Source organism: Anopheles darlingi, chromosome 3 (genome assembly GCF_943734745.1).
Source record: "Anopheles darlingi chromosome 3, idAnoDarlMG_H_01, whole genome shotgun sequence".
Classification (NCBI taxonomy): domain Eukaryota; kingdom Metazoa; phylum Arthropoda; class Insecta; order Diptera; family Culicidae; genus Anopheles; species Anopheles darlingi.
The window spans coordinates 63349542-63377041 of record NC_064875.1 but is presented as its reverse complement, the minus strand read 5'-3'; the positions used below and the strand labels follow the sequence as shown (position 1 = coordinate 63377041).

The 27500-nt window shown below is 49.2% G+C and overlaps 1 protein-coding gene across 5 annotated transcripts in view; it reads right to left on the bottom strand.

Moving 5' to 3' along the window:
- LOC125954400 (supervillin) overlaps positions 1–27500 on the bottom strand; it is a 91131-nt gene that overhangs the window by 57946 nt on the left and 5685 nt on the right. The gene's annotated exons all lie outside the window — the stretch shown is intronic.

Here is a 27500-nt window from a genome sequence, read left to right as displayed (position 1 = left end):
TTCTGCAGAGCTTCACCGACTGTCGTCCACCGGAACCGATGCACTACGTCTGTTCGTATCTCAGGTGCGTGCAGAGCTTGCAACAGCTGCCTCACGGTCACGCTCCAATCGAAGTAAACTATGCAGCACAGAAGGAAGCTACTATTCCTGAGCATGAAAGCCATCGGTACCCGGAGAGCCTTTCAGACGCCTCGGAAGAAATGCTGCAACCGTGCCTCGTACATGAGCTGCTCAGTCTGTATGCGATGCTCGCAAAGTACCGGGAGGAGCTTCGATTGCGACGGTTAAATCCCACCGATACCACCGGCCATCTACTGGTTGCCATTGAAGACTTGCTGCAGGAATTGAGCAACGGCTCGTACAACACTGAAGACACCGGAGCATGTGCTCTTCACTCAACAACAATCAATTGACACCCAAATGCCGCTTTCCTTCGAATTCCTCTCGTTTCGTTTACATTAGCTCACACATGCTTGCGAACCAGCACTGATGGCGTGGAGCGCCGCTAACATTGAGCTTAATGACGTTCTCTCAGGTGGCGGAAGGTCTGGGCCGGTCCGTCTACTTTGCAAATCAGGCTTCGCGTGGAGCGTAAGGCAATAAAATCGACGCAGACTACACCACAACGCATAACAGCGGAAGTTGCCGTTTTTTTTTGCGTGTCACGTTTTTTTATGACATCTCGAGGGACTAGTGCGCTCGATGGCAGCCACACCACCGCAGGCTCGACCCGTGTGTAGGTGGTAGGCGCACCACGGCAGCGAGAGCTGGTTCGATATTATTGGAGGCCACAGAGGCCATCGGTTGACGCACCAGCAGCAGCAGCAGCAGCAGGACCTTCTCTCGCTCTCGTGTACTCGTGGGGATTGCATTCAAAGGTGAGCGACCAGTGACAGGGCCAGCCAGTGCTGCTGCTGCTGCTGCTGCTGGTGACGCAACTGACCGCGAACAGGTAGGATTGCTGGACGTCGCGGTTTTAGTGGGAACGTCGAAACGGAAATAAAACCGAAAAAAAGAAGAAGAGAAACGAGAACGAGTTGGGCACACACAAAATGCCATATTTGGTTACCAGAACTCTTGGAACCCTCGCTTCTTGGCTCATGGAACCGCATTAGCGATGGTAATATGAACTTAATTCCTAAAGCATGGCAAGCATGGCAAGTGAATCCTCTTGATTACAAACACTAATTACGATCACAATTCAATAAAACTCTCTCTCTCTCTCTCTCTCTCTCGTGCTCGCGATACATAATATCACGATGAATACCGGCGAAATTAGCATTACATTCTCCTCTCTCTCTCCCCGGGGAGGGGGCAATGCTGCTTCTGATGCGTGGTAGCTGCATGCAATATTCACATCAAATTATGCTTCCTCTTCCGTTGTAGCGCATGTTCCTGCTGGCCTATTGGTGATGTGAGCTTCCACAACACATCCAGTCATCCAGCGGCATTTTGTATGAAAATCGATCGAGTGCGCTTCTGCCGAGTAGGCCTTGGGATTGCTGAGTAGCAATAACCGCAGCAAAACACCGTATCCGGCGTATGTGTGTATGTTGTGTTGGCGGACGAGATTGAAAATTTAATTACCGACGTCAAAATTGCACTCGCCAATTACTTTCCGACATAATCCCCAGAGTATCGACGTATTGCTGTTGTGATCCGCTAGAACCAGCAAGTAGAGCAGAGAGTCCTGATCAAGGCCTCCGCGGGACTACACATTTTGAATATGGAATGTATTTTCGAGCGACCATTTTGGATTGACCCACGGGTGGCTCCACCTCTAAAAAGCTCATCCATAAGGTCAAACAGGAAACCCTAGCAAGACCCCGGTAATCCGCTAACATGCGGGTCTTCCATCCTCGGTATCCTAAATGTGTCATAGCCGTACCACCCACTCACCCAAATTCCCTAGTCCAGAACGCTCCCTCCCCCCGCTCACTCGCAAAGCAAAGAAACGTCGGAGTCGAAGGCGCGCGAAGCATAAAGCAAGACGGAGGCGTTAATCCGCCAGAACCCCGAGATATCGACAACAAAGTCTGGGGCGCAGAGCGGAAGGCTCAGAGAGGGGACACAGACATGTTTATACACCGAGCACGGGCTGCCAGACGCCGGCGTGGCTAATGATTTATGTGCGAACTCGCGCATGACCGGATTGTGTTGTCTATTTGCTGCCATTACTCGAAAGCAAACTGCAAGCGCAGGCAACGGGGTCCTTGGCCCACGGATTTCCATAAATCAGAGATCAATACGATGATCGATGATATCAGAGGGAAGGGATATAATGCTGCAACGTTAACTCAGCGAGCACGAGGTGACAATCTTTGGAATGACGGCCAAAGGCGGAACGGAGATTAACCGATCCACCGATTAAATCGAATCGAATTGTGAGTAATCGATGTGCAAACCTCATGCGATTGACATCGTCCCCATGTCTCCACGCACGGTTATCTGTTGCGGTCGTACGACTTCGCAAGTGGAATTGAAAATTACCTCCGCTTGCGGAGGGATTACGATCGGAAAGCCAACTCCACGAAATCCCTTTTTAATCCCGCAAAGGCACGATTCTGTCCCCGGTATTGTGTTTAAATGGACAAATCCTATCGCCACGAAAGGGGGACACATGTTGTTGTAAGCCGGTTGCCGGTTGCCGGTTTCTTGATTACGCGTGTCCCTTCCAATTGAACCTTAAACGCCCGGGCATCACATGATGATGATCGGTTCATCGAGCACTGTCGATCCGAGTGCCAGCGACGCATTCGAGGCACACCCCTCTCTGCTGACGTCGTTGCACAGACCGTTGGCACCGGTTTCGTCCTCGCAACAACAGTGCGCCCCCCCCCCCCCCCCCCCCCGCAATACGATCCTCGTTCCTTTTTCTAACATTACTTCAGGCTCGTCGCGGTTACTCGCTCTCGGTTAGGGCTTCTTGGGCGATTTGTGGGTATTCCGATCAGCATGCAGCTCGTTTGCTCGAAACTCGAGCTCGTTCTCGGCCACCTGTGTTTCTATGTGTGTGTGTATGAGTGGGTTGGTGGCGAGGGTCTATGATTTATGAGGGCGAACCTCCGCACAGGGAATTACTAGCAGGGGCCGGACACCAGAAAGCAAACGGATTAGGATAAGCCATTCAGTTTCAGCTTCGCCGCCGATCACTCCCACTCGCTGGCATACCGTGGATTGTTCTATGTTTATCACGACCACGGATGGCGATCCACTTGGACTCTCATCTGCACAAGTGCTGCAGCACGTTGACTGCATCTACCAGCTGCGACCGTGACTGCTCAATTAGTCGTGCCATTTGAACAGGTGAGTCAATAGGTTCTTAGAGGGGACTGAAACTCATTTGGATAGATACAACCTCCAACTTGCTTTGTTAAGGTTTCCCCACCAGTACACAAGACCACCACAAGACACTAAGAAGTTGGAGTGTTCCACATTAAAAACCACCAGCACCAACAGTCACGCTGAACTGACGTTTTGAAGACGAAAATGGCGGACTCCATAAGCCTGAAATTAGTGTTTTCCAGCCACGTCAAAACACACAAAAATGCGGCCGGCCCCATAAAACATTCACCGTAGCTCAACTATGGCTTCGAGCGAGCAAGCGAGCAAGAGAGAGAGAGAGAAGGAGAGAATGATTTTGTGGGTAATAAACGCCTATGTTGAAAAGCCTTTTGGAAGCATTGGAGCAGCAGCTCTGGTTTTTGGGTGCTTCTTGCAGACACACACCGCTTTTCCTGTTTATTTATTTTTATGACACAAAACTGTCAGCGAGCGCGAGGTGAGGCTTCTCAATACTGCTGTTGCTGGCTGTACTCTCTCACTCTCTACCGCTGGACGCGGGTTGATCACCCCTGCTGGGCGGACAGTTCCGGGAATGTTTCGCGTTGATTGACATTGACATTGATGGGTATGTTTTAGTCGCTCGCCGTTCTCGGCTACGCTAAAGGCTTGTCGCGGAAAAGTGTGTGTTTATTGTTGCAGTTCTGGTTCTTCGGTGTGGCTTTAATTGAGGAAAAACTAACTCCTAACTCAGCGAAACGATATTGCTCCTCGAATGGAAATGGACGCGTAACGATGGGTGACTGACTTCAGTGCCAACTAGACTCGACTCGACTCGACTCAAATGCTCGCAGCTCACATTGTGACGCTTGGAGCGAACGTTCTCGGTGCTCCCCCAGAGTGTTTCGCTTCATCACCACCACCCTCAGCTCGAGCCCAGTTCCGAGTCCAGTCCGCTCTCCCCGGTTTGCCCCACCTATCGCTTCCTAGCCGCACCGAGCCACGACCTTCGGGAGTGAAACACCTTTTACTTTCGACATTGACAGCGCGCTGAGCGCCGGGAGGCAACCGAAACACACAAACACAGGGACGAGACGAGGGTACGACGTGCCACCTGATGCGCCTGCGAACGGGCTTCGATCGGGCCGGCGGCCCCGGAAGTTCATAAAAAACTTGCCGATGACACCTTATGATGGTCACAAATGTCGGTCGAAGACGAGCAGCTTGAGCTGGCGCTGACTTACCATCAAAAACAACTGGAATGTGCAGCATCCACCATCCTGGACCACGCCAAAGTGTCTTAGAACAACAATCTCTTGTAGGAATTCCTGTCTTCCTTCCAAATCCAAACACCCTTTTGCTTTGCGCTATCGTGATAAAGCGTCACAATCGTGCTGTGACGCTCAACAGACAGACAGAAGGATATACACAAGCCAAACGCGTATGAGCGTACGAGCGCGCGCGCGCGTGCACAATCACCAAACACTAGAGAGGCGCAACAACTACTACTAGAGAGACGAACCACGGGACAGAGCAACGCGAAGCGCCTAACGCTAACGCACGAGCGCACTCGACGCGCACACACTATACACAGGGATGTAGTACTTTTGCAAATTCTACTCCACGACGTCCCAACGCACCAGGGCAAACACCACGCGCGGCCAAGTCTCACTGGCTTGCTGGCGGCTGCAGACACTAATGGCTCATCGGGCTTCACTGGTCGGCAGCCCCCCTCCCCGGCCGAGAGGCAGACGAGGCAGACAGGCAGTTCTTCATCTTCAACGAGCGCGCTCGTTCCGCCTGGCCGTTTGTTGCCGGAAAACCTGCCAAGCCGCCCGCTCATTTTTTCATCATTTTTTTTTGCTTCTCTTTTTTGCAGACGAAACAGGTGAAGCGCGAAGTGCGTTTCCACCGATCCAGCTGATCGCGTGGACTCGGGGCGGGGTCCAGTCTCTACCAGTGCGGAGGAAGGTACATAAAATGCACGATCATTACGAGGCTCAGCGAGCGATAGAGCACTAAAGGCTCATTTCGTTGACTGTGTCCATCGACATTTCGAAACTGATCGGCCACTCGTACGAGTCGTACGATCGTCAGTGAAGGAGGAGGTCTACTGCTGCTGCTGCTGTTAGTAACACCGCTGCGTGAGTGTGTCTGCATATGCAGGGCGACGAAGGAAGTCGTTGCAGTCCGTTGCTTCATTTGAGATAGAGATGCTTCATCAACTCCGAACTGGAGTGACGCATCCACTCAATGGTCCCCGCTCGACGCGACCTTCTCGCGATCGGAATCTAAAGTGAATACAACGGTGACGGACGGACGGGCGGATCGCCATTCATCGCGAGTGATCCAATTTAGGGTGTCACCGAAACCTGCAGACAATGCATTCGAATCGCGCGGATCGACGACGATGAAAAACCCATTCCGATCGACACCGTCCACACGACCGTGTGTTCACGGTCGAAATGGAAAACCGGAAAACTCTACAGCAGCAACGACTCAACAGACGCCCGCCCCCCATCATCGGAAATCCCTGATGAGCTAACAAACCGTCCACTGAAGATGGTTTATTGTCTTTGTTTCGGAACCATGTCCGCGCGCTGGTTCTACTTAATTACGATCAGCGTTTTTATCGGCCCCGATCATCTTCGAGATCGGCCTTTCCTTTGAAGAGTGGCGGTGACCCGCCCCCTCCGGATGCGAGCGCCACGGTCGTCACCGATTCGAACAAGGTCAGGGACGATCGCGGTGTGACGTACTTGTTGTTGGACTTGATTTGAACTCGATGGTCGATCGTGCGCCAACTGATCGACGTAGAAGAAGAACAAAACTGTTTAAATGGGACACTTGATCGTGTCCTTGGCCACACTGTGCTCTAGTAGCAAATACAGTTACAAGCTCATTACCTAGATCCTTCACAATGGAAAATATTCTCGAGTTGTTTCTGTTCCCATTTTGGCTGCACATTATATGTAATATTCCAACTAACTACTTGATCCTCATAATCCATTTAGCATCCAAGACTGCTTCCCCAGCCATTCCCACCAATTATCTTCCCCAACATACACCAAGGCGATAGTGGAACATATTGTCACGTGTCCATACCGACTGACTGACTGATGGATTGCCCCAGATTGTCCGCGTGCGCAAGTAAGAAACTTCCGCAAGAAATCGGCATCGCCCAGATGCCCCATCGACGCTACTGCAATCGTCACACGTGCGGTGCACCACGTGAGTTGCATCGCGAAAACAATGGCAACTAAATGCCTCTTAAAGTATCTTCACTAATGTGGAGCCATTTTCACCACAGCATCTACTCATAATTACTCTCCAACCATTACCCTCCTCCACTCAGCGCAGCAACATAATATGAAGCCACGTTAGATGAAACGGTGCATCATAATACGACCACGAGAGGGAACGATAACGACTGCGAGGGATGCGCATCATTCTGCATGTGCGCGTTCACACGTCCAAAAGCCTTCTGCACACACATCATTGTTGAGCAAACGCGTCATCCTGAGGCTGGTGCAGTGCGCCAGAGGGAACGCGCCATGCCGCGGTAAAGCCGAGCTCTAAGGTAAACACCAACACCGCTCGGTTCACACAAACAATGCACCCAGCGGCGTGGTGAAGAAATCGTTTTAAAAAGACGCCAGACGCGAGATGCCACCGCCGCGCGCAGCACAGCACCTCCGTCTTCTTTGCTGTGGCTGCATTCCGCGTCTTCCGTGACAGTTTGCGTACGGCGTACGGTGCGCACTCCGCCGAACTGCATTATTGCCGCAATTTAGTCGGATTACACACACCCTACGACTACGAGCCGTGCAAACCCCAGTCCGAGCGTCGAGCGACAGTGTTTGTGACTGCTGTTTGGGAAATTTAAATCACATTTACCAGACGATAACGCGCTTCTTTCTGGTGCGGAATAACATTACGCGCAGCGCGTCACGATCGCAGTGGTTGGGCACCGGGTGGGCTGATGAAATGACAGATTTTCTCTCGCTTATCCAACCAAAGGGTCATCTCGGCGATTTGGTTGGTTGGTTGGCGTTGTGGCGCATATTTCGTGACCCTTTTTGGGGGTGCGACGCTTCAGCTGCATAATCACGGGCACGAGGTTTGACCCGAGAAGGCAATATAGTAGGGCACACTAGAGCGCGTCACAGATGCCAACAGCTGATTATGTACTCTGCGTACTCTTGCATGACGACCTCAAGGGTGGCCGGTGATGGTGGTGCGCGTGACGATATCACTACGAAGACGCACACGCACGCACGCACGCACCCGGTATCAAGAATAAGATCTACGATAGCGTGTGCCAATGCGAGCCGTGCCGGTGGTGAGTGTCGTATTGTCACATAGCTGTCGAGACGGAAATACATCGATGAAGAAATCCAATTTAACAAAGGGAATTGTAATAGACAGGGAGAAGCAGGGAGCAATGTGCTATGTTACGGTGATCTTCTGTATGTCTTTATCAGAAAGAAAATGTCGTATGTGGTGCTCGAAAGTTAACCAAAATATAAGTTTTAAACAAAATATTGTTTTTGGTACTGGATAAGAAAGTCAAAATGGAAATTCAGCAACAAAATTTACCACAAAACTATCGTGGATTCAGAAACATCTTTAATATACTAGAAGTATACTCAACTTGTATCCTGTTAAGTTGACATGCTGAAAATTTTTTTGTATTGAAACGTAGTTCACATTGGTTGCTAAACTGTAGAATTATAAAAAAAAAACAAAACAACAAGGTGAGAATGAAGAGTTTACAGTTAGCTTTCCAATTATGTACAATAATTAACAAACATCCAAGACTAGTTTTGCAGATGAACATTTTCCGAAAATAATAATTTTCCTAAGTTTATAAATGTTTCCAATTGATTAACCAAACAATCAACGCATGATGCAATTGGTGTGCTGTAAATCATGTCCCGGGCCTACACTGTGATCGCGTGCGTTTTATGCTGTCCATAAACATCGTGCAAGAGATGATTCATCGTATTGAAAGCATCTCACTTGTGGGGTAGTTGAGTAACAAAAACCACGATAAGCGAATGCGTCGCGGCAACAGGCGTCGTTGCCCGCAAACGAAGAGACTAGTTTGAACCACACGAGACCGACCCGGAAGACAGGAAGGTCCACCGATGTGTCCAGCGACGCCTCGCAACACATTTATCATTTATCATGCCAACCACAAGTGGACAGACGCTTCCGGCGCACCGTACAGCGACAAACCGGGTCCGCAGAGCGCCGGCCTTTCACATCACAAGTGCACACAAACACTTGCTATGCTCTGCAGCCGGCGGCCATCAACTTCATCAAACATCAACTGCCACATAATGCGTACACACACACGCACACGCATACACGTCGGTAGAGCACATCATTGCCACACCCTGGAAGATGAATCTCGGACGCTTTGGTCTTCTCCTGACCCTCTGTGATGACCTCAACCGCTCCTCTCTTCGGTAGTCCATCTTCTTTGTTACAAGGAACGCGCACGGTACGAGGACTGACACTTGGCGGTCAAAACATAACAACTCACTTGACCGAGTAGGTGGGGGAACTGATCGATATCTTCCATCCCGAGCAACACCATCACGTCAATGCGTCTGGAATGTCGTAGATCCTACGCTGGTGGCGTGGTGATGCATAAACCTCCAACCAAAGGCTCCGGTAACAATGACAAGACGCCACCAGAGACGTCAATTTGCATTGGCGCGCGCTGTGTTGCGCGGATCTCCGCAGCAATGGTTGGCGTGATAATGATTAGCGTGGTCAGACGTTGTCCACTGTTTTCCACTTTTTCTCCGTCCGATAATGGCATGTGCGTGGCCGGCTGGTCAGCTGCCTCTCATCTCATCAGCTTCTTGCAGTATCACTTCACTGCCGTTGACAGTTATTTATCGTGCGAGTGTCATCAATTAGCGACGATCGACGGCCTGCGATCTGCGTGTCGCTATCATTCGGCCACCACGAATGGCTGCGAGTAACGAGAAAGTGTGAAGCGACGGGACACCTACCTCGGTGAGGTGAGATAATCGAACGGTTCGCTGGCTTTGACCATGATTTGATGCAAATGTGTTCACCTCCACCACACCAAAAAGGGAAAATAAAATAAAAAACGGATGCCCGAACCTTGATGTAATTAGTGCGGCGTGTTGCTTACATTTACTGGTACCACTCCTCCGGTTCGCCGAACGGCCATCGAAAATGTGTTCATTTGTTTATTTATTAATAGTAATAATCCGATTACGGGGGAAGTGATGAAGTCACAATAAAGGGAGGGAGGGGAGCTTTGCTTTCCTAATTATTGACTGGATTTCTCATAATCAAATATTCGTTATTGAGTGACAGATTAGAAATCTGCCAGGATCTTACATATCATTTCGATTATGTCCTATCATTTGTAATGCAAAAGTTTAGAAAATTAATTGGAGATAATTTTAGCATTAGTCATGCAATGCTCAAATTTTCAAGGAATGGAATGAATTAAAAAGGTGTAATCAATCAAATAACTGTAGCAACGTAATCCTAATCCTAAACACCCAAATTTTCTTGAAAATTTAATAGTTCTTAAAGGATCAAACATATTGAGCGTTTCCAATCAATCCTTACATCTTATTTACGATTTTATATTTTATTGGTGATTTTCATTTGCGCATTCTCTTACTATTTTGTTATGCAACAGCATAACAGAACAGAAAATGGTTTCTATAGCTCAAAAGAGAGAGAGAGAACATTTTAGGAGTTCAATGACTGACTTTACTGGTTAGTTCCCTACAGATAAAGACATCATTATCATTTACTTCTGCACATTTCGGTTTTGTGAGCGCCATTAGTGATGCGCATGATTTGCAAAGAAAGAAGAATCTATTTCCTTTATGTAAATCACGAAATTGCCCCAGGAACGATTCCGCTGAAGGAACCTTAATAGTTCTTTCGGTTCTTCGAGAACCATTAAAAAAGAATCGGATTCCCCAAAAAAGTTTCTCCCGAAAATACCATTTCAGTGCGAAAAAATACACAAAACAGGATAGCGAAATTGATCTACCACCCCTTGGGAAAGATATTCAATTGGCCGAACGCAATCGACGGTCATTTTTCACGAAAACGTGGCCCCTTTTTGCGGAAGACCAGCACTGCTACGCTAGTCCATCGACCGATCCGGTCTAGTTTTGTGCACACGACGTGCCATTTGCAACCGTCGGTCGACCTTCCGGAACACGTTCCAGCCAAATGACCGTACGACGTGCCACCACCACTACACGTGAGCAGGAAGAATGTGTGGAACACATGGTGGTGAGGTGGCGCGTGAGGAGCCTCGACCGAGTCAGGTTCTATTGCCATAAAAGTTTAAAGAAATATTGGTCCACAACCGATGGTTCTTGTAGGAGATGTATTACCAGGTTGTGGATTTCGGACGTTTCTTCCAAAAACCCAAATAAATACGCCAGGGAAAAGGTAGTTTGCAGTGTCAGCAACGATTGGTCGACGATTTACCGATGGAAAATAGGAAAACCTTCGTCTCGAATCGTCATCGATCGTGATACTACTTTGCATTTTTTTCCTAAAGCCCCGTGATCAAGTCATTTATTCGCCATTTTCTCGCTCACATTCAGCACCCGATAAATACGAATTAACGGCACCCAAAACCCGTGGGGGGAGGTGACACGTGTGCCACCCAAACCTTCTTGGTGCACGTTTAAACGATTTCTCAAGGAATCGAACGAACTGGAACACTGGATTTGGATCGCTTTTCACCTAAATGAGATTGCTACAATCTGTTAATGCCACGGATTGTTAAGATCCAGAGGGGTGTCCAGTTCCCCAAATGGCCGATGATTAGCGCGACAGACCAATTTGATAGAGTGAAAGACAGAGAGAGAGAGAGAGAAACAAGCCATGGTGGACAATAAAACGTGCGAAGTAAATTCATAAAATTGCTCAAATCCACGGTAGCACCCCCAACACCCAACACAATCAGTAACACCCCGGGGCTTCATGGTTGTTGTTTTTTTTGGCAATCTACGGGGTTTTTCCTTTTATTATCCGTCAACCCATTCGCAACCCCAACAGTTCCGCCGTCAACTCAGCTCTTGTGAAGATGCCAGCGTCAGCGTCAGGCGGGAAAAACTAATTTTACGATAAACGCCATTGCGTAAGACAGAGACTGAGGCAATCCAGCGTAGGAACCGCCAAAACTGGGCCAGACGCGAATGGGGCTTATGATCGAATCGAAGGACAGAGAGAGAGCGAGAGTGAGGCTTGCGACTCCAGCGATTCGGTCACTTCACTTTGGAAAACTCATCGCTGCCATCGACAACACACCACGCATGCCCGCGATTGCTTCATCTTTTCTGCAAAGCTCCAGCTGGCTGGAACAAACAACGATCTCGATCCTCTCTCCTCTTCAGTGATCACACCACCCACCCGGTTCACTGAGCTTGGCCGTTTCGCTTTAGAGAACTCCACAAGACATCGTCGTCGTCGTCGTCGATTTGCCAATCGCCTGGTGATCGCTGATAGAGGGAGAGAAACCAACCAAAACACTCTGTTTAGCAGCTTCGAGGGTCTCACGATGATTAATGAAGATGCACTTACGCATCGTTGAGGTGTGCATCCGTGGGCATCTCCGCCCATCACCAAGAAAGCGAGCTTAGGGTGTTGCTGTGTTGACCCATTTGCTAAATGAAGCTCCTCGATCAATGCGAAAACAGATTGCGAACGTGAGATGTTGACGGTGATACAGTGATCAACGAAAGAGCCGAATGAAAACACTTGGATTGTTTACAAACATTTCGCAGAACCCATTTATAGGAGCTTTTGAACTAAACTACAGGACTTATTGTCCACGAATCATCCCTTTAGCGCCCTCAAAAAGGATACTAAAGGAACAAACAACTTAGCGAACGCTTTCTCCTTCCCCGAAACCCTTAACGCAAATTGCGCTCTCCGGTTTCACTCTGCACATTTGTCGATTGAAATTCAAGCGAACCGAGCATAATTGATAAACGGCCCGGGAAAGAAATGCAGATAAAAACGTAAAGTTTATGGTACACTTCAAAAGTGGTACCGTTGGCCCGGTAGCGAGTTTTCTGCAATGTCCGATCATCCTAAGCCCTCAATTTACACAAATTGAACATTCCGGAGAGCGTAATCCTCCCAGGGGAATCCTGCTCTTCTGCTTCCTACCGATTGCAAATGGTTGTTGGCTCCATAAAACTTGGCTTCCCCCCCATAAACTACTCGATTGGACGCGCCCAATACAGCAAGCGAATGGAATGAACGGACGGACAACGAACGAGCCACTACGACACTACCTCTTCCACCGGGATAGGTTTTTTAGTAAATATTTAATTGATTTTGTCTTCCGTCTCAGATCGTGTAGTTGAACTGGTCAGCTTATCTTGATATAGAAGCCGTGCGACAACCTGGCCTCTCTCCGGGCCGGAGTGAGTTCCGTGCGCGCACACACACACACACACACGCACGCGGCATTCCAGGTAGCTAGCATCTAGGCAACTACTACGCTCGATCAAAGTGGTGTGCGAGACATTTTAGCGGGATAAAATGCTGTAAATTATTTATCAATTAGCTACTTTTTCCCCTCAACATCGCTTTTGCTCAGTTTCATGTATCGTTCCCCCCCCCCCCCCCCCCCCTGCCCGGCTGGCGTTGGAGCGACGACGATCGTTCGATGCCACAATCCAAACCGGAACCGGGAGCCACGGTGGCACCCGGGTCATTAGACACTCGAAGACGGGGCCCGTTAATGAGCCAACCGGATAGTGGCGATGGCGAAAGTGAAAACGTTCACCGAAGGCCACCCTAAGACTGGACTGGACTGGACTGGAGCCTTCTTCCGGGTCCGAAGAGCGAGACCAATCCATCCGATGCCCCGACCGGCGACCACCGGATTTGCATCGACAACGACCTTCTCGATATCCCACCCCCTGGGATTTGGTCGTTTGGCATCATCGAAAGGTGGCACCACTTTCACCCGAGGAGAGCCTCAAGCCCGGGGACCTGACCAAGTCTAATTCACTTGACCTACATAGCAACCGCACGGGGTGGGGTGGGGAGGAAAGTTGTGTGGTTCTGCGGACGGCCGAAAAACCACCAAAAAGTGGTCAAAGTTCTTCTGTAAATTTGCAGTCCGGTCCAGTTGAGTTGAGTAGACTTCTTGATACTCTCCTCCTCTTGCGTCGCAGGCTTTGCTGGATGTATCCTGGAGTTACGGAGCATCCCAAAAGTTAATTTGCGTCAGTGCAGATCTAGTGCTCACAGCCATCGAAGCGACTAAAGGGAGTGGGATAGGCGAGTTACATCAGGTTGGCGGTGCCATTGCTTCGCATCTAATAGCCTCTGTCAAAAGAGAGAAACCCCCAGAGCTACTAGAGAGCACGAGCTGGCCACCACCCGGGCACCAGGGAATTGCAATTGATTGCCTGCTGCCACTCACCAGAGACTTGCGATGCTGCTGCTGCTACTGCACGAGTACGTGTACGTGGTGTGCATGGATAATCAGGAAGAAAGATGATTGACAAACCGAATTAACTCGGTTGGATACATTGTAACGTTGTTAGCCAACTGCAACCAGACTCCAAGGGTACGAGGGCAACGCGCGCGCGCGCCCGCGATCCTTTCTCATTACCTCAAAGTGGAGAACCTTTTCACAGAAACCTACGACGAACGAACGGAGCCAGAATTGACACACATTCAACCAGACCGTGCCAGACATTAACCTAGATATTTACGAAATTACTGGCATTTCATCCCGCGCGCGCGCAACCCTAAAAGCTCTCGATCTAGTAGCCGGTGCGCTGGTGCGCTGGTGCTGGTGCTGGAAAGGAAAGTTAGCATAATTCGCTCAGCATCAGCAGAGCCCCGAAAAAAGGTCAGGTTCAGGGTACAAGCGGCATTCTACCGCCCATATTCTTATCTACAACCCAGCGAAGCGACGGTCGCACTAGCTGGTGTTGGTGGTCTTATGGTGATAACTTGCAGCGCTTTATGGCGCCTCCCCTAAACGATAAAAACGTGACTTCCATTTGCTTATGTTGTGCGCGATGTTGGTTGGCGCTCTCGCACGCACCAAATGCGTCTGAAGCGACGAGATTTGATTGCAGAAAGCGATTCCAAGCGGACAGAGCTTGTGTCCCAAGGATTCCTTAGGAACGGAACACGCCACTAAGCATTCCACTGCTTTCGACAACGACAACGCTGACGACAACACCGACGACGACAGTGGCCTTGGGCGAAAATGTAATTTCAGACATTCTTGACCTTCGCATAGCGCGTTGTGGGACGATACGACGGTTCCGACGCATCTTTTGCGAACCACCCCCTCGGGCTAGACGACAAACTCCGACGACGACGACGACGACGACATAAAAGCTGCCGGCCCCAAAATGCCACCAAGTGTGAAATGGCACCGGGCGACCGCCCGGTACCCGGTAAAGAACGGTGGTGTTGGGGTGGCGATGGTGGATGAGAAAGTGGAAATATCCTTAACCTACTTTTACACGGTGACAGCTACGACGTCGGTGTCGGTGTCAGGGAAGCCGGTAGTGCTGCTGCCGCTGTCACCTTGTGCCTACGCTCGCAACCGGCCGGCATTGTCGGCGAGGAATGAGTCACCAAACCGAACCGCGCCGGCCGCCCGACCTCGCGCGACACCAGCGAGCGAGAATTGGCCAGAAGCTTTTGGAGCAATGTATTGTATCCTCCTACAACCGATTCCTAGTGCCACGGCAAACGCGCGTGACTCATATGGTGGTGACTGGAGAACGAACTCCGGAGCTCCAAGGAGTGCCAAGGCTGTCTCGTCGTGGCCACCGCCGTCTTGCCCCCGAGGGCTTACAATGTGTTTTGAGTCCCCCCTCTTTTTGCAACGGTTGCAGAATGAAGCGCGGAGGGTCGCTCGTCGTCGTCGTCGCCCAAACATGAAAACCAACCAACGCGAACAGCTCCATCATCACATCACCATCATCAAGATGTGTGACAGGTTCTGGGATCGTGCTATCCCGAGGTTTTACCCCCCGCGTGACCTTTTGCTGGGGCAGGTTGACATATAAATCGCCTTGATGGAGAAGCTTCAATTATTTGGAGTTGCTTTTGCTTGAACTAAGGCACTATTGTCCCCCACCATGAAACATGAATGTCGAATATTGAAAAGCTGATTAGCTCTGACTAATGTTTTTGCGTATAGAGCAATGATAAACAAATGAGCAGCAGCAGCAGCAGCAGCAAGAATACTTGTGTTTGAAGTAGCATAACTTTCCCCAGCGGCCCAGAGCAGGCGTTGACAAATCATTCAACTTCGAAACTTCCATCAAGCAGCGGTAGCATCTGTCTTCGCGAGATCTCATTAAAAAAAAGAGCCATCCGCTCCGTCAGCAGAACGCCGTGTTGTGTCTGGTAAGTCTGCCTGGAAAGTACCGAACGAGTCTCGAGACCGTGCTAGGAGTGCTGCTTCAATTATTCCGATACGCTCGAACGGAACTTGGTCCTTAGTTGGTGCGCTACCCGGGACCTACCGTAACGAAGAACGCAGCGAGACCGAGACCGAGTGGCAGAAGCAGCACGTGCCCGCCCGCCGATTCGCCGAAAAATGGGCGAATCCTTGTTGGGAGTAGAGACCGACCAGCGAGAGTGCACCATTACAGACGCATCAAGCGACGTAGACGTAGCGCCCTCGCTTGGAACACAGCTGTCTGGGGAGTTTTATAATCAGCGAATGAAAAATGGGTCTGCGACAAAGCGAAAGGTCCTTTCCTCGGGTCCGGTGGTGCTCAACCGCAGGAGCACTAGCAGCATCGGCATCAGGGCAGCATCACAGAAGGTTCACTCTCTGTCGTCTCTCGTTATCGTCTGCAATCGATCCACCTCCCCATTCCGGTTATGCTGCATCGAACGAACACACCCAGACACCGTGGTGGTGATTCTGGAGAATTCTGCAAGGATTCTGCACAAATTTGAGGAGACACGGTGAGGGAGGGAGCGTCGTGTCTGGATGTTTTCTGCTCGAGGGAAGCTGACTGTCTGGCATCCAAGATTATGCGAGACTTGCTGTGTAGCCAACCAGACACATCCGTACCGCCGGCGACTACCGATGACGAACCTGACGCAGCAAGAAGTGAGTTTGGAGTGGTCGGGATCGGGAGCGCAATTCCGACAAACTCTTCAGCTTACCTTAAGAGTTCTTCAAAAGCCGTGGCCACACGGGGCGAAAACTCTAGCGCAAACGAAAAAATTAATGCCAAAACTTTTGCGCTTCGATATGTTTACATGGCCGGGTTGAGGAAATTAAAATCGTTTTTTTGAAGAAAAGGATTGAATACACTAGCAATGATCACTCACTGTCGATGTAAACCACAAAAAGAACATATTGTGAGCCCTACCGTTTGCAAAAAGCTTTTACGCTAGGTTTTACGCTCCACGGACCAATAATCGTTTGACAGCATGTAAACGGCAAGCGTAAACGTTTTGGCATTAATTTTTTCGTTTGCGCTAGAGTTTTCGCCCCGTGTGGCCACGGCTAAAGATTTTTGGGAACGTAAGTATGCAGTAAGGTAAGTAAGTCTAAGGCCAAGCTCTTCAACTCATAATTGGACTTACACAAAGAAATTTCTCCAGATGTTTGCGGTATAGCAAACATAACAACAGTCAACAGACTGTTCGTAATCGAACAAAAGAACAAGAGAAGCCAAACGAGTCACGTGTCAATGGACACAACACTCATCTCCTCCACATCAACGAGAACGGTCTGGTGGCCTTATTCTTTGCAGATGCACTGTACCACCAGTCCACCGGCCGGCCTGCTAACCAGGGGGGCAGGGAGTTGAAGCTGTCTTTGTTCGATCGCCGCATTACGTGAGACCACATCGTGAAGGTGGTGAACCTTCCCGGCGCGCTCTCTTTGTGTCTGTCTGGCTGCCCAGACTGCTATAGAGCCCAAGGGTGTGAATCTGGTGCGATGCGAAGACTGACTCGCGAGCGTAGCCCAGAAATTGCAAAAAAAAATGACAAACTCATCAGCTGTAGCCACAGTGAAAGGGTGGCGCTGCTGTGAGATGGAGGCGAGTTACTTATTTGTGGTGTAGTATCTTCGCCGATACCGTGATGTTTGCCCAGACATCGGGCGTATTGTGGCGCAATCTGGTACGGATTGGGATAGGTTCAAGCCCCCCACCGAGGGGGAAGAAGGCGCTAACTAGTGCGCTGTGGCAAGTAGTTATGCTCCAGTATTAAAGACGTGCAGAAAAAAGAATTGTGGCAAACTTTAAAATACAATTTAAAAGTTAAGCTTCTCCCGTGATCAAATATCCATTCGTAGTCGGACTCGAGGTTCATAAGCTGGACCAGGACATCATTTAAGTAACCCTCCAAGAACTTTCCGCAATCACTTGCTGTTTCTTTAGTTAACTGAAGCAAATACGGAGAGTTATAGAGCCACTTGCCGCCATCGAGAAGGTGTGCCCGTTTGCAAGGTGATACCGCGAGGTTCAGTTCCATGGAGCGCAGACAGAGCAGACGCACCATATTCGGTAACGTCTGCCACACTCCAAATTAACTTCTTCTTTTGTTTTTTCCCCCCCCTCGTTTCTCGTTCGTTCGATGCTCTCAGGAAACAGGATTCACCAGTTTAGGTGGACCGACAAACGGACGGAGGTCATACCACCGGCAGCAGCGACACGGAAGACCCCTTCCCCCTCCCCCCGGCACGGTGTGCAGCCTCTCTCAGGTGACGCGACGCACCAACTGCAGCTCGAACTCGATCACCCTTCGCATGCGCATCGTCGCATGGTGACTCCGATGCTGAAGGTCCTCCTCCTAGCCACCGGCAAATGGGGAGGAGGGTTGGCTGATGGCCCAAATTGGTAAAATGAAGCTCGGCGCCTTTCCTTGAACCATCATTCCGCCGGTCCGCCGGTTTTCTTGTGCCGGACTAGCCACACTAGCCGTCCTTGGGAGAGGGTAGGACGACTTCCGCACGACCTAGAGCCAGACACCTTGCTCTCACTGGCTGGCTCGACTGTCGATTGGTCACCAGAGCATCGGGATTGACGGGAATCGAACATGACATGGGAGGGAAAAACCCTCGTCTCGTTGGTTACGTTTGATGCTCCCTCCCCCCCCTCCCCCCTCCTTTGGTGTGCCGTGATCCTGGACGACCTTAAGGAACCATATAAAACCGCAAACACAACGACCAGGCACAGGAATACATTAAAAACAGGGACGAATGGTGGTGTCCGATCCTGAGGGCACTTACTTGATGCAATTCAAAGGGATGCGGGTCGTATTTCAGGTCGATCGTAAGACGCGATCAGACGACGCGGCGGGTGAACGCGAATGTTTCTCCTGGTGGATAGTTTTTTTTTTAGCACATTGGCACGCCATTGACGTATCCTTAAAAGGACGGCGGCCGAGATCGATCTTCTGGGGTGGTTTTTGTCGATGAGACGCGCCGGTCGCCGGGGGTCGCATACTTTTACCGAATAGCTGATTGATACGCCGATCGAACAACATTGTAAACGATCGATACGTGGATCTTGTTACAGCAATACTGTAACGATCTGACGATTTAGGGCATAAGGTGCATTCACAGAAAAAGTCTAGCGTATCTGAATCCTGTGTTCCAGGCCCACTACAATGTGTATCCTGCTGTCAAGTGTATTCCTTCGAATTGAGCTTGTCTTTACAGGAATATAATCATTAAAATACCTCGGAATTTGTTTAACGAGCTGCTTTATAGTCCATGTCTTAAATACCAAAGTAATCCTCCAATGTCCATGACAACGAAACTCCCTAATACAGAACACGTTTCTGAAGATTTCGCCCAAACCAGTTCCAAACCAACAGGAACAGGAGGCTTTGCACCACAATTTTATGCAAAAAAAAAAGTCTGTCCCATTCTAGCAGCGACTGGTCTTTACCTTTCACATCCAAAAGTGGACGTCCACCGTTTTTGTTATGGTAATGGGCCGGGGCGAATTCCGGGCGAACGCGACAACACGCCAGAAACTGTTTCAAATAATACAATGGATTGAACCCGATTTGCATCACAACAAACAGCTGCCCGAAACGCTGAGCTGAGCTGAGCTGAGAAAGCACCGAGAGACGACACATAAATGGGGGGGCTGCTGTCCCATTTCTCACCAGCAACGCAATTGGTGCGTTCGGTATTGGATGACCTCAGAAGCCGGTGTGTCAGATTGTTTAAAGTTATATACCTCTAATAGTGAATTAATTGGTCATTTAGTGTTTAAAGAGTGTGTTGAAATAAGAGCTAAAAGGAAGCATTTACCCTGACAAATCTAGTTGTCGCGCACCCCAAAAATAACAAATCACCGTGATGAGTAATTATAACCTCGTAGCGGTGCGACGAACCGCACTCAAAAGCACCGATAGCACCGATCCGATAGCCGCCCAAAAACCCAACCGACGACGAAAGCATGTGTTTGTTCCCACCAGATAAGCGACCACACGATTTTCGTGGCCTGCCTGCACGCTATTAGCTGGACGTTGTTATCAATCCAATTGACGGCCCTCTTCCGCCGTCAGCGAGACCAATCATCATCGTCAGTGACGACCACCACCATGCCGTCGGTTCTGCGCCGCTTATCACGCCGCTCATACCACCACCGTGTGACGACTACGGCGGCGGCGGTGGAATGGAATCCCAAAAACCTTGACTAAGGGGCACTGAAATGTCGGTCAACCCGGCTCCCGGGCAGTTGACCTCCGGAGACCTTAGGCCTGGAATAAATTACCGATCTGGCCCCGCCGGGAGCGGGGCACGTAATTGGAGGGCTGGAAGTCATCACACCGATGACGCTCTCTATTTGACCGATGGTGAGTCGAGGAGTTCTACTCTACATGCCTGGGCAAAGTACATTCAAATGTTTTTTTCCTTCTCTGTAACAACAAAAAAACAGTGCCGGAAAACATGGTTCACTATGATCATTAGAGCGGGAGTAACGGGACAGTACTTTCATGAAGCATAAAAAACCCTTTGCCACGCTGAAGGGTTGCAGGCATATTGTTCTGGACGCCACATTATTCCACGCGAGGTAGTGGTCATTCGGATACGGATCCGTGGCTCGGGGTAATTGACCGAAAATTAATCTACTTTTACCGTGGGTGGTCTGGCTCACTTTGGCCGCCCACTTTTGCCACCTGGACCGCGAGCTTGCGTCTGTGGACGGCACAGAACCATACAGCATCATCAAACAACCGGATGTGTGTGTTCGTGTGTGAGCGAAAGAGAAAATCCAATCAATATCCAGCATTCGAGCATGGTCGAGTCACGGTCGAGAATTGGCTTTTTCGGTTCTCAGACGGAATCGGATATTAAATTCTTGATGCAGACTCCACACCATCAAGTAGCCCTTGGGTGCTGGGAATTGCGAAAAATAAATCAAACATGCTCCGCTCCACCATAAGGTGTGGTATGGCTGCTGATCGTGGCCGATCGTTGGGCTTGGGTGAGGCTTATGACTGCGCAACGGCTTATCGCACTGGCAGATCAAACATCGATACATACAGGCGCACACACGAGATGATGGCAGCTGCCATGCCTGCGATCTGCCTAACAGATACGCAACTCCATCACTCCGACTCCGCCACACAGCCGCCTCTCTTCTCCTGATGTGGTTCGATTAATGAGGGGATCCCCCCGTATATGCGATCGATCCGATCGTTCGCTTAAACGGATTTTCTTTTTCCACTTTTTCACTTGCGCTGGCGATGAAAGTGGAAACATGAGTGAATCAATTATGCCACCCCAAAAGCCGATCGATCTCGCCTCAAAATCAACCTCTGGTGCGCTGTAGAGTGGAGTTTCACTTGATGGTTGATGTGCGCGCACAGTGCGCGTTTGTTGATCGATTTGCTGCCAGAGCAATGGATGGTTTGCATTGTTTGAACAGATTGAAACGTGCAGCGATGGACAGCAGGAGATGATGATGGGAGCATCGCTTATCGTCACTTGACCTGATGATGCAAGCACATTACACACATGTCTGTGTGTGTGTGTGTGTGTGTGTGTGTGTGTGTGTGTGTGGAACAGTTCCTGTTTTATCTAAACAGATATCTTACTGACTATTACTGTCGGCGCCTTCCTGATTCTGACGTCATTCGAAAGTGTGAAATCCGGTTTTTGGGGGTTTCCTCCTATCATTAATAACTGAAAGGCATAAGAATGGTTTTGTGGCCAATCATAGCTATTAGGAAGATTAAGTGTTTATCGGCAATCATTGAGTGCCAGTTAGGTTATGACAAAATTTAATTTCTTCTACTCAATAAGATAAAAACATGGTAAAGGAACATACTTATGATTCAGTTGCATAAAATATACTTGATTCATTTTGTATTTGAATGTATTTAAAGAAGATAACAAAAAAAAAACAGAAAAATTATTCTCGAAAAGCAACCATTTCTTGAATGAAACCCGCAAATGTGCTGATTATGCCATAACAATGTAAAACTTTTTAAGAAATCAACTGAAAATAGTAAAAATAAATCAAACATTTCAAAATAGTTTATTAAATCCTTGAAAATTAAAAATAAGTTTGGCAGATAATTGAATTCTTCACTAACCTACGATCGATCACAACAAAAACGGAGCAGCAAAGATCAGGACAATGATTTTGCTCAGTTCAATTTATGGGCATTTCAAAAAACCAGATCCAGTACGATCGTTTCCTCTGAATTACAAGAGAAAGATTGAGACAGGCCAGCACATCAAAACTCAAGCTTGTGGCTCTTTCACTCGATCACCTGACCTTGTGGGGCACGATCGATCGCGGGTCCGTTTTGTGGCCCTTCATAAATAACAAAATGATCAATTTGCAACCTGGCACCCTCAGCAAACCGTCGCTAACTGGCCCCTGTTAGACATACTTATGAATCACATTCACTTTCATCGATCACCGATCGGCGTCGCTTTTCCCTCCCGCATTTCACGCGCATTACACGCATTGACCCTGTGAGGTTGCGATCGCCGCACGGCTTTTGCTGTGGGTGGCAAAAGCACCGCGCCGCGGCAGGAGTTATATGCCAGCAATCCCAAAAGACCGAATTCAACCAATCAAATGATTAATTTTTCGTCCCTTTTTGCCACCATTCTTGCGCCAAATTCCCCTCGTTATGTCACAATGCCCACGTGATGGAGAGGTTTTGTAGTCGGATTCGTTGATGGCCTCGCCCTTTCTTCTTCGCCAACCCGCACACACAGTGCATTGGACAAACCATTACTTATGCTCTCCCTCTCACTGACCTCATGGTGCGCGCTAGTTGCTCCGCCGGTGTGTGGGCGCACCAGACTGGGCGAGCTTGAGTCAAATCCATCTCGCAAAATCGCAAATCAAAACCGCGAAATGATATCGAGTTGTATATAACAAAAAAAAGGTCAAACACCCAGAGCGGAGCAACGAAAGGGAAAAGGATCAGATCCACTCTTCAAAACCTAAAACCCCAACGGCAACAGCAGATGGTGAATTGATTGACCGCGGTTGACGGTTGTTGGCCAACGTGAGAAAGAGAGGAAGAGTGTGGAGAGTGGCGAGTCGAGTGGCCCCGTGAAAAGGTGTGAAAGAATTATTGCATCTTGCGAAACCGGAGGTGGATTATGATGGATTCTTCCTCCGCGGAGCCGACCGACGGTTTGGAATGGCCGAATCGGAATGGCAACAGCGCATAAACCTGCTCCTCCTCCCCCTACGTCCGGCCGGCCGTCCGTGCGGTGCGTCAAATGAGCCATGAAGCCGCCACTTACGAATTCGTGGTTCGTGGTGGGCTGGCCAGTTCGCGGAGGTCGGCCTTTGCTTCGTCGTTTTATTTTTATTTCATTTTTCTGGTGGAGGATTTGACCGTTTCTTTTGGCCGCTGTAAGGGTAGCAGTGGTATTTACGCACTTTTATGAAGAGTCACTATCTGTTGTGTCTGTCCATTGTGTTGAGACCGTGCGAGGACCGGAAGACAGAAAACAGAAGCAATTCGTAAGCGCAACGAACCGTTTAACTGGGCCGGCCGTGGGAGTAATTCGAGCGTATCCTGGCGCCAATGAGGATACTTGTTGGACCTCGCTTGCCTCGGAGGTTCAATATAAAACAACACACAAAAAATTCTCCGTGCCTCGTGACAATGAAGCGGATACTTTCAGTTCGTATTAACTGGCCTGTTTGATGATGGGCTAAAAATATGAAAAATGAATTAATTACAAAAAATTATTTTCAGTAATAATAGGTTCCATCTAGCGAGAAGAAGACCTGCCAAGAATCTTGAGTATTCTTTCATGAATTTGAAAGCAAATCAGATACGACTTCTTAAGAAGCTTAAGAAGCGAAGAAGGAGACACAGTCACCGTCGGTGATCAAATCAACGGTGATCGAATTAAGAATCGATCCAGATTCAACCACCGTCCATGGATCGCGTGGAATACAATCACCAATTATGATGCCAATCAATTGCACCAATCACCGGCACCACATCTCATGCAGCCCTCCATGGATTGATGCCAATAAAGAGTGGATTAACTTCTCGTTGCGCAAAAAACCCGCCCGTACACTGGCAGTCCAGTACAGGCAGATTGGCAGACATGCCTGGCTGGCTGGCTGGCTGACTGGCTGGCCGGCCGGTTGGCGATAAACTCTTAATTACCACCGGGAAAAGAACGGGCGAGAAAGGAAAACAAGCAACATTTCATGTTCTGGCCTATTCTCGAGCATAAGCGGGAGATGACCACCGAAACACACTGAAGGAAGCGGTAGTGCCTCTGTCACGCGAGCCTATAAAACAATACGCCACGCCATCATGGCGAATGAACGGTGCCGGCAGGAGCTTCGAGCTTTTTTTTCATTTTACTTCTGATGCCGCTGCTGAACGGAATAATTAAGTTTTAAAAATAGATCCAACCAGCGTCACCACACTGCATGCCACCCTTTACCGGGAATCCTTGAAGCTACTCGATACGGAACAGCAAACGTCAACCCATACCAGACGGCATCGATCTGATGGTGGCGAAGTGGGCCCCATAATTGGTATCACCTTTCGCGAGAGTAATGTTTGCTTCATTATCCAGTGTTCTTTCGTCTCGTGCTGCTGCATCTTCAATCGTGACGGGACGGCCAGTACACGCCAGGATACCCGGGGAATTGACAGCCGATATGACCTCGACCTCGGGGGTTTCTGCTTTCTTCTCGAATGGGGGCGAAAGTTCAGAGAATCACGAAAGGTCAGAAGTCATCAAGAGTCTTTCGATTTGCGCGTAATTGAAAAGCGATTAATATTTAGCCATCGATCAGCTGTCGCACCGGTAATCGGTCTTTTGGGAAAGCACACATTTCGGGCACAGTCTGTGATACTCCACGGTTTTATAAAACATCATCTGTCTCAAATGGAACGAACTGATTGTCTCTAATTGTCTTACACGCCACTCCACAGAACTCTGTCCTCTCGTTGATTCGACATTCGGCGTGCATTCTCTTCTTCATAATTCATTCACAACCTCCGTGCAGTAGTAGTGCATTTAGCACAATGCAAAATGACTCCGGTACCGGCTGGTAATTCTGTCGCTAAATAATGCATCCAAACTGTCGCTACATTGCAGCATTTTTCCCCATTTCTTACTGCTGTTCTACCGCATTCTGCTGCACAGCTTCTTCCGCTGAGTCGCAAACCGACGAGAATTCGCCAGAAGATGATGCTTACCTGCAATGGAAAGGGGGAGAGAGAAAGAAAGCAAAAAGAACGATTTAGTCGTCTAGCGTAACGTTGATACGGGGCGGCCCAAAAGCACTCTCCAGAGACATGGAATGATTAAACGGAAAGCACAAAAATGCAGACAATAAGTGGCTATGGAAGTGGAACGTCCTCGTCGTCGTCAGCGTCGTGGCTGCTGTATTGTTCAGTCATGCACGAGGGGGTTCTGGAATTGGTTTTTGCTTTTTCGTTTCAAGCCAAGCACAGCAATAGCAGGCTACGACTGTGTCATTGCGCCGTACACTGACAGGGAGCGTAGGATTTGCTTTTACTGTGAAACTTGTCCGAATGATTTAGTTGCTTTTTGTGCAACAGCTATTCCGGGATTTCGGAAATGCGCAAATGAATCCAAAACGGCACAGCGTTCGATGATGAATATGCAAAATCCATCGCAAGCATCCTTTCTGACACAACCAAGAACCATTATCATCTTCAAATTTGCTACCTAAGCGCATGAAATTCTCCTGAGAGAACACAATGCTTCAAAGGTGCGTGGTCGCATGCATAATGCTGCAGGGGAGCTATAGTTTCGAAACAGCAAGACGCCACTTCCGCCGCGGTGTGCATTGGGAGTATGTTAAGTTATGTGTAGCATGTAACTGGGAGCAAGATCAGGCGATACAAGCTTCTCTCGTTCAACCGAAGTTGTCTATTTCGTGGACTATCCTACGAACAACTTTTGTCGTAGTGCTCCCAGGTGAGCCAGATGCGGGATGACAGGAACGATACTAGTTTTAATGAGTTTCTCGAAGGCGAAATGCTAAACTCGAAGCTGGTTAAATTCGTTCGATAACGATGCAGAGACATGATATTGAATCGTAATGAGTATATCTCGTTTCTATTTATTGTACTTGGTGTTTTTCATAATTGAAGCACTTATTGAACTCTCATAGAGATGTTCTAACTACCTGTTTGTGTCTTTTAGAAGCAGAACAATTCTACACACAATGTAGAACAATTCTAGAGTACTTTTCCCGAAAAACGTTAGCGCGTCCATTCCACGTAATCGTATTCCCTGCCTCTGCCTCACGGCCTCTTTGAACTCTAATTTCTAGCCTAAGTAATGCACGGGCTGCCACCACTAATGGACCACTTTCAGCTGATTACACCTCATCAGATATGTATTCCCCCGTCCCGTGGGTGGTGATGGGCGGGCGCCGGCACCACCGGCAGAGACAACACACCAGATCGCGGGGAACAGCAGCGCACCCCAAGTTACTTAAGCCGTTCCCTCTCGAGTGCGGTGTGTGTAGTACCACCGGTTACTAAAGAGCTACTAGGAGAGAGAGATCAAAGGATTGTCTAATTCGCGCCATCACACCTTCACGAAATGCAACTCAATCATCATCATCATCATCGGTAGTAGTGGCAGCAATCAAAAGCCCAGGTTTGTCGCGTTTGTCACTCTCAAGTCGAGATGAGCTTTCGTCGCGCATCGACGCTCCATGCACGCTGACGTTGATGACACTTTTGATGAGGTGCAGTAGCACCGACCACAGTCTTCTCCTCATTCTCCTCTCCCCCTTTCGATCATCAACTAATGGCCGACTACCTTAAAGGCGCTCTCCAGAGGCAGGTGAAAAAAAGGGAAAGTGTCTCGCGGGTTCCGAGAAAGGTTCACTTCCGTGGTATTCAGTGCCATCCCGGGCCTGCGCCTGCTGCTACTGGAGAGTGAAATCAGGAGGCGCCATTCGGTGGACGCTGACCATGAGGCAGCCAGTAGCAATAGTGGCGGCATCGGCAGCAGCAGCAGCAGCAACAGCAGCGAAAACAAATTTGCTTATGGGGAAGGCCACTTTACACTTCGGCTTTTGATCCACAGTTGGAAAGCCGGTTTATGGCGCAGCATAATTTCACCATCGGCGGCCCATCGTCACCATCGGACAAAGTAATAGATTGCTACGCCTGTCCCCGTAGCCGGGAGGGAGTCGGAGCCCGGCCCTCGGTGATTGATTTTCTTCTCCAACGAAACTAACATTCCAGCCAAAGCGCGTGGACAGCAACGGGAATTCCAGCATCTCAGACGCAAGTGCGCCGATGATGGAGCCCGAGGTGGAGAGCAGGATTATGATTTACGGAGTCATAAAACCCCCCGCCATCACGGGCTCACTAAGACGATGTTTTCTCACCAATCCCAACTGGCGGACGGGCTAAACCCACGGCTCGGACAATAAACGGAGATCCCGAGAAGCTTTTTATTGCATTCCACACTCCATGACTTCTTGGTCGTCTTTCTCTGCGCCGGGAGCAGGAATTTCCTTCCAGCAAAGCCTCGTCGCTAGGCGCTCCAGAGACCTGACGTTTGACGATGACGAACGGGGACAGTTTCTTATTGCGCGTGGCCTTCACCGTCGACCCTCTCCGCCTCTCTCACCTCACTTGTAGAGTGAGGGGGACGCGTTGTAATGCCGTACACCAACAACAACAACAATCGATGCCGGCGG